Genomic DNA, 16,196 nt, shown 5'->3' with positions numbered 1-16,196 from the left:
AGCAGAGGAACCATCATTTCCACATCGACTCTACCAAGTCTTTTCACCATTCGATCGGTTTCAGTCAGGTCACTCTTCATTCTTCTGAATTCCGGTGAATACTGGCCCAGAGGTATCAAACGCTGTTCATATGACAAGCCTTTCAGTCGTGGAGTCAGTTCCGTGAACAATCTTTGAACCCTATACAGCTTCTGCACAATCCTTTCGAAGTTAAGAGGCCTAAACCTGTTCACAATGCTCCAAGTGCGGCCTCACCAGTGCTTTATCAAGTTTCAACAATCGATCCTTGGTTTTATATTCTGTTCTTTTTCAGATGGATGCTAATATCGCGTTTGCCTTTCTCACGATAGGCTCAACCTGCAAATTAATCTTTAGGGATTCTTGCACTAGGACCCCCATGTCTGTTTGCACTTCAGTTTTCTTTTGTATTTTGAAAGTAACTAACCTTTTCATTTCGTCTACCAAAGTGCATGAACATACACTTCTCAACACTGTATTCCATTTCTCTGCCCAGTTTCCTAATCTGTGGCCATTCTAATTCCTCAAAACCACATCCCCCTCCACCTATCCTCATTCCGTCTGCAAACTTTGCAACAAAGCCATCAATTCCATCGTCCAAATCATTGACAAACGACGGAAAAGAATCTGTTCCAACACAGACCCCTGTGGAATATCACTGGTACCCGGGAGCAATCTGGAAAAGGTTCCTTTTATTCCCACGCTTTGTCCCTTTACAATCAACCACGGCTTTATACAGGTCAGAATTTTTCTTGTAATACCATGAATCGTAGCTTGTTAAGCAACCTTATGTGTGGCAGCGTTACAAAGACCTTCTGAAAATCCAAATACACAGCATCAACCGGTTCTCCTTTGTCTATCATGCTTGTTATTTCCTCACGGAACTCCGTCAGATTTGTCCAGCAAGATCATGACCTATTTTATGACGGGTCTCCCAGTCCTTTGAGACCACATCCTTAATAATCGACTGCAATATCTTCCCAAATACTGAGCTCAGACAAGTTGGCATATTGGCACCCTTCTGCCCCATTCCTTTCTTGAAGAGTGAAGTGACATCTGCAATTTTCCACTCTTCCGGAACCATTTCAAAAGCTAGTGATTCTTGAAATAAATTTATTAATGTCTCACGATGTCTTCAGCCACCGCTTTTAGAATTCTGGGGTACACGCCATCTCGTCCAGGTGATATATCTAACCTCAGACCTTTCAGTTTCCCAAGAGACCTCTCTCTAGTTATGGTAATTTCACACACGTCATGCCCCCTGACACCTGGAACTTCCAGTTTACTGCTAGTGTCTTCCTCCATGAAGACTGGTGTAAAATACTTATTCAGTTCGTCCGCCATGACGTGTCCCCCTTTACTACCTCTCCAGTATCGTTTTCCAGCGTTGTGATATCAATTCATGTCTCTGTTTCACAGTTTATGTATCTGAATAAACGTTTAGTAACCTCTTTAATATTATTAGCTTTTTTACTTTAGTATTCCTCCTTTACCTTCTTAACAACTTTTGTTGCCTTCTGTTTGTTTTTATAGCCTTACCGACCCTTTAACTTCCCACAAATTGATGCTCTGCTGTAAGTGATCAATTCCAAACAATTCGGTCCAATTCCTCTCTCAGGCCTCTGTAATTCCATTTACACCACTGTAATATGGATACTTCTGAGTTTAGCTTCTCCTTCTCGAGTTTCTATTTGACTCTCACTAGCTGACAGACAGGGGACAGTGTGAGGGACTTTCCAAACTTGGATTGAACACTAAACCCCGGACCAACGTTTACTGCTGCAAACACGGAACAGCCCATTAACTCACAGCCACTCACTGTGGTGGAGGGAATGGCAACTCATTCTCTTCTTTGCTTCTAAATGAGCCACAGACCCAAACATCTGAGCAGAGAACATAAATACTAATTCATCACCTGATACGCCCGGGCAGCTTGATCGATGGGTCCATTATATATGTGTCTACACTTGTGTGGTATCCCAGGACCCGTCCTCACGGGATCCCAACCCACCCCCAAGAGATTCGCACATCTTCCCCACGTCTCACACAGGATGGTGTAATCAGAGATTCCCCGCAACCCGTACCCATCTGTCCGAAACTTCTGCTACCTTGCGGAAGGTGAAATCTCCAGCACCATCAGTAGAAGCAATAAACTCGGGCGAAGCTTGGAAGGGACAGATAAGGTAGAAGTAGGAAAGTTGTTTCCATTGGTAGGTGAAACTAGAACTAGGGACATTGTCTCAAGATTCAGGGGAAGATTCAGAACGAAGATGAGGAGAAACTGTTTTTTTTTCCCACAGAGTGGTGAATCTGTGGAATTCTCCGCCAGGGAAGCAGTTGAGGCTTCTTCACTAAATATGTATAATATACAGTTAGATAGATTTAACATTGTAAGAATTAAGGGTTATGGGGAAAAGGCAGGTAGATGGAGTTGAGTTTACGGACAAATCAGCCACGATTTTATTGAATAGCGGGGTAGGCCGGATGGGCCGGATGGCCTACTACTGCTCCTATTTCTTATGTTTTTATGTTTTAAACTCAAACACTGCAAATTCCATATTCTTGGCATCCCCATCCCAGGATTACAACCATGGCCTAGCACTCCCAGAATTCTTTGTTACAGGCAATGTGCTGCAGTGTCTCAGCTGTTCCCGGTTGACAAACTAACACTCCTGAAAAACTCATGTCTGAACTGGACCCTGAACAACCTTTGCCCGGACGGAGATTGTGGTTGAACTCCAGGCCTTGGGTCACAACGTGGACGTGGATACGTTTCAACTTGTCTCCACAGCTGAATTGAACATACGTGTTGATTATTCTATTGGTAAGTGAGATCTAGACCAGGTTAGTTAGCCGCCACATTTCCCGTTGTGGAACAGGAAGAACATGTTTTAACAGTTAATAGTAAATATAGCCCTGGAAGCTCAGTAGAGCAGATTTGTCTTTTCTTTTGATTCACAGCTATTGACCGATTGCAGGATGTTTGTGACATCCTGAAAAGATTTGACCAAATGCAATCTCAATATTCATTAGTCATCTCTGTATTTCAACACAGACATCGTATATTCCATACAGAAAATTCTCAAAGCTTCCTCGAATCCACACTGAATCCTGAGGCCATTGTCTCTCCGTTAAACGGCTCTGACTACAGAGTGATAAAAATCTTCAACACTCCTTGCAGTTCTGGTGGGCTGTTACCCTGGTGATTGAGGAAGAGGCCCACCAGAAGTAAACGAAAAAGGAAGTAACATTCAACCTCATATGCTCTGAATTTCCTTATGACCACAACGAACACTGAACACTCTGCTATTTTGTAATGGTGAAACTAAAATGCCAGTTGTTGTTTTAACCCTGTCGAGGTGCATCCAGTAAATCTGCTGTTAACTGCAGCTCCACAGAACTTTCAGCAGTGCAGAAGCTGGTCCAAAATAAAGCACTTTGTTGAATATGACCAGTCTGCTTCAAACGTCGGTAATGTATTATTCTGAAAAGGCATTACATTGAGGTGATACTTATGAGGTTTCTGTCTTTGCTTAGTTAAGCGACTCAAAATGCTGTCAAATTTCTGTACCTTCAAATAACATAAAACTGCAGTTGACAATACAGCCAGGTTCGGACCCTGCTACTGGATAAAATGTTGGAGGAGTAGATTTACAGATAAAACTGAATGGCTTGTGGGGTTATCCTCTCAGTTCCTACACTCCACTGCTGATGAAAACTTTTTCATCCGTCCACCCCATTGAGATTTCAGTATCTGCTATGTTTCAATGAGGTTCCTACTACCAGCGCCCCATGCCTGCTTGAGAACAGCCCCAGAGACAGCAAAGGTACTACATACATAAAGCTTTTAATTCCACAAATCATTCTTGTAAACTTTGTAAACAACCAGAGTAATAAGCACATTTCCACGAATAACAAACTATTTATTGGCCGTATAATTAAATGAGAAAATCTGTTGTTTCCTTACAAGATGGGGGAATTCTTGAAGGATTTATCTGAGTCTGCACGTACTTGGGAGAAAGATATAAAGACGATAGAAGTGAGGAAACATGAGTCAAGTCATAGATTGTATCCAGTTTACAGAACAGGTGCTTGCTCTCCTGAGGTGAATTTGCATAGGTAAATGTCTAGAGCATGACAACTTGTTTGCCATGTGCATTTGGAATGCTAGTGATGAAACTGCGCGAATGCTGGCAGAGATATATAAAATGCCCACAGGCACAGGAGATGGCCTTAATAAGAGGATTTGGGATGTTAACGTTAAAGTTGTAAAAGACACTGTGTATCCGAATTTGCAGAATTCTGTGGAGTTCCGATCAGTTACTTGAAAAAAAAACTCAATAATCGTGAAAGAGTCCAGGGGAAATTACACAGATGTTGCTGCTAGTTAAGGAAATGATGGCATGGGTTGGTTGAACAGTTTAGAACTTGATTTCCTGGAGCACAGGAAAATGAGCGGAGATTCCAGCTGTGGTACCCGCCTTTTTAATATCATACAACACTACCATTAACGAGGGGTCCATGGAAACATCTCCCAGCAGAAGTGGTCGGTGCAGATCAGTATTTAAGAATAGTTATTTACATCTATATGGATGAAAGAGCTATGGAAGAGTATGGTATGGAGGCATGTGGATGGGACCATGCTGGGAATGGCACGGACGAATGGGCTGAAAGACGTCTTTCTGCGCTGTAAGAGAATGAATCTAAATTGAACGTTCTACACAAGTCCATTTCCAAGAAGAATTTAATCATTCCAGAGTATTATCATAAGAAGCTACAAATGCAAGAAACACCCAAAAGTTAAAGAACTGAAAATAACCGAAAAGAGAAATAACAAACTCAACATCACATGCTGTGAGTTTCATTATGGCAAGAATTATCACTGCAGCCAATTTGTAACGGTGAAACTAAAAATTGCAATGACTGCTTTTACCCTGCCTTGAGCTGCGTTCAATTAACCCTCCGGTAGCTCTAGTTAAAAAAAAAAGTTCCTGGAAGATTCTGTGAGGTAAAAGTGGCAAGAAAATACATCACAATGAAAGCAAATGTTAGAAGAAATATTACAGATATATATCATTGAGGTGATGGGATACAGACTGACAGATTGAACAACGTGGTTGATATATATCATTGAGGTGGTGGGATACAGGCTGGACAGAGGTTAAACAAGATTGCCGATTTATATAATTGAGCTGATCGGAAACAGGCTGGACAGAGGTTGAACAAAATAGTTGATATTTCTCATTGAGGTGATGGGATACAGGCTGGACAGAGGTTGAACAAGATGGTTGATATATATCATTGAGGTGATGGGATACAGGCTGGACAGAGGTTGAACAAGATGGTTGATATATATCATTGAGGTGATGGAATACAGGCTGGACAGAGGTTGAACAAGATGGTTGATATATATCATTGAGATAGTGGGATACAGACTGGACAGAAGATTGAACAAGATGGTTGATATATATCATTGAGGTGGTGGGATACAGGCTGGACAGTGATTGAACAAGATGGTTGATATATATCATTGAGATAGTGGGATACAGACTGGACAGAGATTGAACAAGATGGTTGATATATATCATTGAGGTGTTGGGATACAGGCTGGACAGAGATTCAACAAGATGGTTGATATATATCATTGAGATAGCGGGATACAGACTGGTCAGTGATTGAACAAGATGGTTGATATATATCATTGAGGTTTTGGGATACAGACTGGACAGTGATTGAACAAGATGGTTGATATATATCATTGAGGTGGTGGGATACAGACTGGACAGAGATTGAACAAGATGGTTGATATATATCATTGAGGTGGTGGGATACAGACTGGACAGAGGTTGAACAAGATGGTTGATATATATCATTGAGGTGATGGGATACAGACTGGACAGAGATTGAACAAGATGGTTGATATAGATCATTGAGGTGGTGGGATACAGACTGGACAGCGATTGAACAAGATGGTTGATATACATCATTGAGGTGGTGGGATACAGACTGGACAGAGGTTGAACAAGATGGTTGATATATATCATTGAGGTGATGGGATACAGACTGGACAGAGATTGAACAAGATGGTTGATATAGATCATTGAGGTGGTGGGATACAGACTGGACAGCGATTGAACAAGATGGTTGATATATATCATTGAGGTGGTGGGATACAGACTGGACAGAGGTTGAACAAGATGGTTGATATATATCATTGAGGTGATGGGATACAGACTGGACAGAGATTGAACAAGATGGTTGATATAGATCATTGAGGTGGTGGGATACAGACTGGACAGCGATTGAACAAGATGGTTGATATAGATCATTGAGGTGGTGGGATACAGACTGGACAGCGATTGAACAAGATGGTTGATATATATCATTGAGGTGTTGGGATACAGACTGGACAGTGATTGAACAAGATGGTTGATATATATCATTGAGGTGGTGGGATACAGACTGGACAGAGATTGAACAAGATGGTTGATATAGATCATTGAGGTGGTGGGATACAGACTGGACAGTGATTGAACAAGATGGTTGACATAGATCATTGAGGTGGTGGGATACAGACTGGACAGCGATTGAACAAGATGGTTGATATATATCATTGAGGTGTTGGGATACAGACTGGACAGTGATTGAACAAGATGGTTGATATATATCATTGAGGTGGTGGGATACAGACTGGACAGAGATTGAACAAGATGGTTGATATATATCATTGAGGTGGTGGGATACAGACTGGACAGCGATTGAACAAGATGGTTGATATATATCATGGAGGTGTTGGGATACAGACTGGACAGAGGTTGAACAAGATGGTTGATATAGATCATTGAGGTGGTGGGATACAGACTGGACAGCGATTGAACAAGATGGTTGATATATATCGTGGAGGTGGTGGGATACAGACTGGACAGTGATTGAACAAGATGGTTGATATATATCATTGAGGTGGTGGGATACAGACTGGACAGCGATTGAACAAGATGGTTGATATAGATCATTGAGGTGGTGGGATACAGACTGGACAGCGGTTGAACAAGATGGTTGATATTAAGGTGGAATGACAGTGGCTTGACAGATGTTGAACAAGTTGGGAGTGAATGAGAAGATGGAAACAAGGGGTAAAGGGATCAAGGGCAATCACTGTTATTCCTCCAGCAATACACGGATACTGAATTAATAGTTCATAGTAATGCATGAAAGATCCTAAAATGACGAAGATAGAAGAAATAATAGGAACTTTGGTTTATGACCTTTGCCCCTCACCAACTTTCATCAAGGTACCATAAGAGGATACTTCACGTCTTCATTTGGCTACTGCTCTGCCTATGGCTGCGAAGAACTGCAGAGAACTGTGGACAGAGCTGAGCATATCACAGAAACAAACCTCCCTGCATGGACTCTGTCTGTACTTCCCGCTGATTCAGCAAAGCAGCCAGCATAACCTCACAGCCCTGGACAATCTCGCTTCTCAGGGATTGGTGCAGCAAGTTAGATAGGGGTTCCAAAACCTTTTGTTTACGCCAAGGTCCCCCTCCATTAATCGAGTGGTCCTTTGTCGTCAGGTTGGGAGCCCCTGATAGAGGTATACCGTATTATAACGGTCTATATAGAGTGAATGCATGAAGGTATTTTCCCCTTAGTTTTGGTAAGGTCATGAATTTAGGGTGACAATTGAAATATTTAAGGGGAATCAGATCAGAGCTACTTCATTCAGAAGGTGTTGCGAATGTGGAATCAGCTCCCAGCGGAACTGGTAGATGCAGGTTCATTTGCAGCATTTCAGCGCAGTTTGCGCGGGTACATCGATGAGAGAAGTATTGAGGGCTGTGATTTGGGTGCAAGTGGATGGCCCAAGCAGAAAACTTAACGGTCTAGATGGGCTGAGAGACCTGTTTCTGCGCTGTAGGGGAATAAATCACAACTGAGCATTCTACCGAAGTCCATTTCAAAACAATGTTTTCAAAAGCTACAAATGCAAGAAACATATTCAAGATAATGAACCGAAAATAACCCTAAATGGAAATAACAAATAATCTCACATGCTGCGAGGGTCGTTGGGACAAATAATAACGCTGCAGCAATTTTGTAAAAGTAAATCTCTAGAACAGTAATAGTTGCTTTTACACTGTAAGAGCATCGATTTAGGAGCAGATTTAGGCCATTTGGAACATCTAGTCTGCTCCTACCATTTACTCCCAGCTAATCAATTTTTCTTCAGCCCCAATCTTCTACCTTCCTCCATTTAATCCCTGGCCAATGAAGAATCCTTCGATCACTATTTCAAATATTCATATAAACGGCCCCCGCAGCTGCCTACGGCAAAGGGTGCCACAGATTCACCACTCTCTCGCTAAAGAGATTCCGGCTCATCCCCGTTCTAACAGGGCGTCCCTCCATTCTGAAGCTGTGACGTCAGGCCTTAGTCTACTCCGGCAGAGGAAGCGTCCTGTCCGCAGCCAATCTATCACTCGATATGTTTTTCCTTAGGTCACCCCTCAGTCTTCTGGGTTCCAGTGAATATTGGCCCAGAGTCATCAAACGCTCCGCATTTAACAAGCCGCTGAATCCTGGATCATTTTTGTGAACCTCCTTTGAACCACCTCCTGTTTCAGCACATCCAATATAAGATAAGCCGCCCAAAACTGTTCGTAATACTCCAAGTGAGGCCCCGCCAGTGCTTTATGAAGTCTCAACGTTATATTCTTGCTTTTATATTCAAGTCCTCTTGAAATGAGTGTTAACATTGCATTTGTCTTCCTCACCACAGACCCAATCTGCAAATTAACCTTTAGGGAATGCTGTACAAGGTCTTTCAAGTTCCCCTTTGCGTCTCAGTTATTTGTATTTTCTCTCCATTTAAAAAAAAAGGAAACCATTTCATTTCTTCTACCAGAGTGCATGACCATGCCCTTCCCGACACTATATTTCACTCGTCATGTCATTGCGAATTCTGCTAATCTTCTTAAGTCCTTCTGTAACCTCTCTACATCCTCAAAAATACCTGCCCCTCCACTTCTCTCCATATCGTCTGCAAACATTGCAACAATCTTCAATCCAATCATCCAGATCATTGACATACAAGCTAAAAAGAATCGGTCCTGTCTCAGACCCTTGCAAAACACAACTTGTCACCCGCAGCCAAAGAGTAAAGGCTCGCTTTATTCCCACTCCTTGTCTCCTGCCTATCAACTACTGCTTTACCCATGCTGGAATGTTTTCTGTCATACCCTGGGCTTGTAGCTTGTAGCTCTTACCCTACCAGGTGCGGCATTCAATTAAACCTCTGGTAGTTCCAGCTAACAAAAAACGATTCCTGGGAAGCTCAACGAGATAAACGGTGCAAGGTAAGAGAAAGGATAGAGGAGTCATTGCTGATATGACATTGAGGAAGGTAGTCACGGGCTGGATAGAATTTGCACAAGATGTGTATGAATGAGGAGATGAAACAACGTGTGTGAGGGATCAAGGACAATCACTGGTGGTCATTCAGCAATACACAGATACTAAATAGTAGCTCATAATACGATATAAAAACACGAAAATGACAAAACTACGTTTGTAGATCAAATAACAATAACTTTGGCTTATCCTTTTTACCCCTCCTCAAACCTTATTAACACCCCATAAAAAGTATCCCATCGGGATACATAACGACTTCATATGGCTACTGCTCTACACTTGACTACTAGAAACTGTAGAAAGCTGTGGGCACAGCTGAGGACATGGCAGAAGCCAGACTCCCCTCTCTGAACTGTGCGTGCACTTCCTTTGGCATCGATAAAGCAGACAGCATTATCTAAGATCCTTATAACCCTGGGCATTCTCGCCTTTCACCCACATTGAAGACTTGAAAACATGGAAAACACATCGACCAGATCTCAGGGACCGCTTCCACGCTGCTGTTAGAAGCAAACTGAATTGATCCCACTACGACAAGGTAGTCTCCTGACTTCAGAATATAACTCCATTTGATCTTGCACCGTATGCCGAACTACACTGCACTTTCTCTGCAGCAAAAGTGCTTTATAATACCCTATTATTGCCTCGAAGAACTGTTGTAATGTGTTGATCTGAATGAATGGTATTTAAGACAGGATTTTGACTGTATCTCCGTACATGATCATAATAAACGGATTCTGAAGTGATGTTTAACTGAAGTTTACAAATTATTCAGAAACCCAGAAAAATGGAAAAGGCTTATTTCCCTTATTATTTGGGTTATAGATATTGGCTGCGATTCGGCATGTCGTAACAGTGGAAAGGATTCAACAACAAAAACAAAACGATGTCATCCCACAACGAAAGGTCGCGACAGACCTCGATCTCACTGTCTTGTCTGAACGGGATAAAGGTGAAACGTATACGTGGAACAGTGTCCCGAAGGTGCAATTACTCTGCTTAAGCAACACTGACAGCAAAAACACAACAAGCCGAAGGGACGCTTCCTAAGCCCTGTAATTAAGTGAAAGAGTTATCGATCCATATGAACGTTGGATCCGATACCGAGGCGAGTAATGGAAGTAAAATTCCCGGAATATATCACAACGGATGGGTTTAATCCCGGCATCACCACCTCATTCCGCTGCTCGGACCAGAGCAATAGGGGTTGAGCGGCGGCTCACCTCATGCGGCTCGGTGTGAAAGACCGACTTCGCGGGCCGACCCCGGTATGTTCTCACCAGCAAGCGTGGAGAGGCCGCCAGAACGGAGAAGTGAATGGGAATCACTACCCGATAACAGGCGAGCACGCTGAGACCAGTTTCAATACTCACCAATGAGAACTTGATGCCTTCACGGTCGGAGAATGGATCCTTTCCCGGATTCCCGACCCTTGGGGTAATGGTCCTCTCCCAATCCCGACCCCGCAGACGATCCGCCGCCGCCGACCTGCTTCCACACAGAACTGAAGGAAAGCCGGGACTGTAGTTGATACGTCACCAGAGCTGGGGGCGGGGCCTCGGAAACAAACCCGCAGAGTCTGCAGAGCTGCGGTAAAATGGGAGCGGGAAAAGGGCTCACGGGATGTACACATACATATAGGTTTATGACATTTTACAAGTATTTGCAGTTTTCGCCGTCAGCTGTGATTCTACCAATAAAAGTACATAAGCACATGCGAATATATCAACAGATGTTGTGGCTATGTTTAGATACACATACACAGACATGACAGATTGTGCAGCATTCGACTGAACACATCGTTCTGGTGTGCTTGGGTTAAGTCTCAGCGAGGAAGAACGTTTGTACTGATCTGCATTGACTGTGTTCTCCCGCTAAGGAAACTAAGGATCTAGTTGCAGAGAGACGTGCAGAGCCCAAGTCTGAAGCTTGTTGATTCGTACTGAGAGGATGATGGTGTTAAACGCAATTTCTCTCAACAACAGCAACTTCGGATGTGCTTCTTTTTCTTTTTTTTTTGTTTTATGCGCGAGGTTATTTCGTTGCTCCCAAGTAGAATAAAAAGCCAGTGAAAGTGTACTGCTGAGATTCTAATATCTGTCCAGAAGTACTTAAATACGAATCATCGGGACTGCCGTGATTTTCACATTCCTGCAAGCATTCGCTATTTCCAGCAACTACTCTATTTGATCCTGTCTCCACTGCTCAGGGAAATTGCCAGCATGTCCTGCTTCTCTGTTCCAGCTAATTCTGTCCTTCTCAAATCTGTCTGCCCTTAAACATTCATGTTCCCATGTAACAAACCTGCAGAAAGCATGAGAGCGGATAGCGTGCAACAGGGAGGAGATGCGGAAGTGCGCACAGAAAATGCGCAGACTCCTCTGTGACACCAGGGCCACGCGGAGCACGTGACAAGGTACACACACCAGAACAGATTACCCGTGAACCCTACAGGTCAATAACTGCGTCGCCTCCATTTCTGGTAGGCTGAGTGCACGTTTCAATGCACGATTTGACCAATTGAACAATGAAAGAAAAGCCTCCTTTTGTCCAGAGGAACAGGGACTCTGTCTGGCCGCAGCCGAGGTGAGGAGGACACTACCGAGGGAAATACAAAGCAAATCCGCAGAGTCGGACAATTTACCCAGTTAGTGGCCAATGGGCCATGTGGCCCAGGAAAGAGAAGACTTAACAGACAACTTTTATATCTCTCCGAAAGAGTCCACTGTCTCTTCAAGCTTCAAGGCAGCCGCCATGATTCCGGTGCCCAGGAGAACAACGATAACTGGGCTAAATGATAACGCCCAGTGGCTCTGAATTCAACAGTAATTCTGTGCTTTGAGCGGGTGGTAATGGGTCGTATAAAATATCGCGCGGTTACATGGGATCATTTCCAGTTCGCCTTCCGCTCAAACGGTTCCATTGATGCTGTCATGATCTTGCCCTTCTACCCAATTCGTCACACCGAGAAGACGATGCCTCGTACGCTAGGATGTTGTTCACATATCTCAGCTCGGCGTTAACACGATCATCCCTCAAAGGCTGGTGGGTGAACTACCCTCGCTGAGATTCAACACTCCTCTCTGTAACTGGAGCTTAAACTTCTTGACCGAAAGCCCCACCCAGTCCGTGTTGGCAGAAACATCACAAGCTCCATTACGCTGAGAGCTGATCACCCCTCTCCAAACCCACTCAGGGTTTTGTACTCAGACCGCTGCTCTCCAAATTGTTGAATGACGTCTGCACTGCCATATTCTACAGTGCTTGGTATCATCAGCAACAATGACAAAATATTACCAAGAAGCAACGAATGTAAGAAGCAATCAGTGCAAGAAGCAATGAGCGTGTTAAGCTGCACCGGGCTTAGTGAGTTTGTGCAGCCGAGAAACCGTTTCCAACGTGCGGGATAAATTGGGTAAATTACACAGCGTCCTGAACCTTCCACAGATTCCACAATATACAGATCAGAACACCGAAGTTCGTCCTTATCTGAACCTGGTTGGGACCAAAAGTGGAAAACTTGCCCCGTAAGGTCGGACAGGTCTTCGCACCAGAGGGGCTGCTCCTCCCTGAAACCCCGTACACCCCGGTTATGTAGCGCGTTACCTGCAACTATGGGCAGAGAAATGGCAGATGGATTTAAATTAGGTTAGGAGGTGAGGTATTGCACTTGGGAGTTCTAATATTAATTGAAGGCCTGCAGTAAACAGTTGTATCATTTACGAACAGGGGCATCTCGTGGTGCAAATGTATCGCTCTCTGAAATGACAATCCAAGTAAATGAGGAGCCAAACAAGGCATAAGGCGTTTTTCTGGTCAGATGTCGAGTTGTTGACCTTAAACGGCGGACTGCAGTTGCAGATGGACATGGAGGCCCTGACGAGGGAGCAGAGGAGTTTCATCAATATGCTGTCCGAGCGGTTTGCTGTATTTTGTTACCTCTGTCAAGCCCTTCGAGGGCTTATTTTACAGATTGTGTCAAGGTGGTGTTTCGCTGGTCTAGTGCCCTCACTTTCGAGGTGAGGGTAGCCAGTCGGTGCTCTGCTTCTGATACCTGTTGTAACTAATTTTCAACAGCATGTCCAATAAGGCCGTATCCTTGCTCGTCTCCTGATCAGAAAACCGATTATTATTTAACACAGTGGAGACTATACCCTGATATTGATATTACTGCACTTTAACTCACGGGAAGGCAACTTACGGGCAATATGTTGGCCGGTTCTCCCAATCCATGACTGCTGTCCGTCCACTCCACTACGTTAAACTCAGTCTTCCCTTCGGTTACGTCATGCTATTTCTGGAACATTGTGGTCAACCCTGCCGACTAGACCAATGCGTGACGAAAATATTTTAAAATTCGTCCCTTGTGCATTTTTGTTTCAGCAGCAAAGGTACCGCAAAGCAGGCACGGTACACGTAGTACAGGTTAAAAGATATTGCTTCAGCGGATTCATATTATGAATAAGCTAAAAAATAACGATACATATAAAAAAGAGACAAAACAATATTCCCAACCAATCACTGTGCAAACACGAAAAATCTGCAGATGCTGGAATATCAAGCAACACACATCAAAGTTGCTGGTGAACGCAGCAGGCCAGGCAGCATCTCTAGGAAGAGGTACAGTCGAAACATATGTGTCGCAATCACTGTGCAACTCTATACAACACAGTGCTGCATAGAAACGCAGATGCCAACGGTATTTTTTCCTCTCTCTCCATGTCCTTGTCTCTATCTTCAAATCTTATGTTGTAACCCAGCATAAGAGACCTTGCCCAACTACAGAAGAAAAAAAAAAATGCCCGATTTATACCTTTCAAGATCTCAGTACTTTTCCAGACAAATATCATCTTCTATTCTCTAGGCTGTAGACTTCTAATTACCCGAAGTTCTTACACATTCCGATAGACCAGTTCCGTTGCAGCTCTCAAAAAATTCCCTTGACAAAACCGTTTTGTCTTACAACTTTCCATTTTCTGTTACGTATTTTCTGTGACCTGATCCAGGTGTGTAAGGTGATGAGAGACATTGATCATATTGATAACCAGAATCTTTTTCTCTGGGCTGAAATGGCTAATACGAGGGGAGGGCATAGTTTTAAGATCCCATCCCCCCCCTCATCCCATCCCCCCTCCCCCTTATCCCATCCCCCCTCCCCCCTTATCGCATCCCCCTCTCATCCCATCCCCCCCTTCATCCCATCCCCCCTCCCTCCCCTCTCTCATCCCTCCACCTCTCTCTCCCCCCTCTCAGGTTTTATCCCTCTCTGTCCCTCCTCCCTTCATTCACACTCTCTCATTCCTCTCCATTTTCACCTTTCTCCCCCTCTCCCTTCCAATTTCTCTCTCTCTCTCTCTCTCTCTCCCTTGTTCCCATCCGCTCTTCCTTTCGTTTTCCTGCCTTCCTCTCGCCGCTCTCCTCCTTTCCAGTCTCTCTCTCTCTCTCCGTCCATCCCCCCCCCGTCCGTTATCTCTCTCTGTCCCATCACTGTCCCTCCCCACCCCCTTCTCTCTGTCGTTCTCAGTCTATCTCTCTCTCTCTCTCTCTCTCTCTCTCTCTGCGACAGACCATCGCCTGCCTGGTCGCGAATGTGATCTGCGCTCTCGCCTGCACTCCCGCCGTCATCCTGTACTCGCTGACCGTCCGGGTCTTCCCCTGCATCGGGTACTGCTACACCGGGTGCCGGATGGTGAGTGTTCCGCCCCCCGCCCCGCACACCCAATACACTGGCGAACCAGCCCTCAACACCCCCTCAACCCCCGGAGATCTCCACTCGGCCTTCCCCTCTCCCGCGACGCTTTCCTCCCTCCCGGTAGCGCTCCCTCCCTCCACGCCAAGCTCCCTCAGAACCCCCCCTCCCCTCGGTTGTAGCGTCCCCTCCCCCGGCAGCTCCTTCCACAGACGGGCCACCCTCTGGGTGAAACAGTTTCCCCTCGGAGTCCCCTATTAAATCTCTAAAACCTGCGCCCTCTGGTTCTCGATTCCCCGACCCTGGGGAAATGTCTGTGTTCGTTCACCCTGTCTGTGCCCCTGGTGGTTTTACACACCCCTGTCAGGTCACCCCGACACTCCCGGGAATAAATTCCCAACCCGCCCGACCTCTCTCCGTAACTCAGTCCCTCCAGTCCCGGCGACATCCCCGTAAATCCCCAGGATCTCCGGTCTCCTGTTCCCGGTGTCCGATCCGACGATGGCGGGGATGCCGAACGCCGCCTTCACCGCCCCGTCTCCCCGTCACCCCACTTTCAAGGAACCGTCACCCGAAACCTGGTGTGTTCCATCACCACTGTCACCCCCTCTCCGTCACCCAAAACCTGTCACCCCTGTCACCCCCTCTCCGTCTCCCCACTTTCAGGGAACCGTCACCCGAAACCTGATGTGTTCCGTGAAGAGAAAGCTACATTCCCGAGACAGGAGTTACCAGAGATTTCTCTCCACTCCCCCCAACACTTGTAAACACATCTCCCTCTCCCACACTCCCCCTCTCTCCCCACCCAACGCGCTCCTTCCCTCTCCCCCGACTTTACCCCCATACCCAAACAACTCTTCCCCTCCTCCTTCTTACCGGCCATCTCTCCCTCTTCACTCCCCCCCTCACTATCTCTTCCCCTCTCACCCCTCCCTCGGAACTACCCCTCTTCTCTCTCACACTCAACTCTCCCACACTCTATCTCTCCTCTCTGCTCAACTTTGTCTTTCACCCCCCTTTCCCCCTTTCCGTCTCTCACCCCCTCTCTCCCCTCTGCCTCGTTCACCCCTCTCTG

General features: G+C 45.2%; 2 protein-coding genes across 9 annotated transcripts in view; both read right to left on the bottom strand.

The window, feature by feature from the left end:
* LOC140208636 (NACHT, LRR and PYD domains-containing protein 3-like) overlaps window positions 1-10,976 on the bottom strand; it is a 46,197-nt gene extending 35,221 nt beyond the window's left edge. Inside the window, exon 1 of the mRNA XM_072277469.1 lies at window positions 10,806-10,976. The gene's annotated coding sequence lies outside the window, so the exon portion shown is untranslated. The remainder of the gene's footprint in view (window positions 1-10,805) is intronic.
* The window catches only part of LOC140208620 (uncharacterized), a 117,174-nt gene that overhangs the window by 30,207 nt on the left and 70,771 nt on the right, over window positions 1-16,196 (bottom strand). The gene's annotated exons all lie outside the window — the stretch shown is intronic.

This window comes from Mobula birostris, chromosome 13, assembly GCF_030028105.1.
Source record: "Mobula birostris isolate sMobBir1 chromosome 13, sMobBir1.hap1, whole genome shotgun sequence".
NCBI classification, from domain to species: Eukaryota; Metazoa; Chordata; class Chondrichthyes; order Myliobatiformes; family Myliobatidae; genus Mobula; species Mobula birostris.
This window is presented reverse-complemented; position numbering and strand designations above follow the sequence as displayed.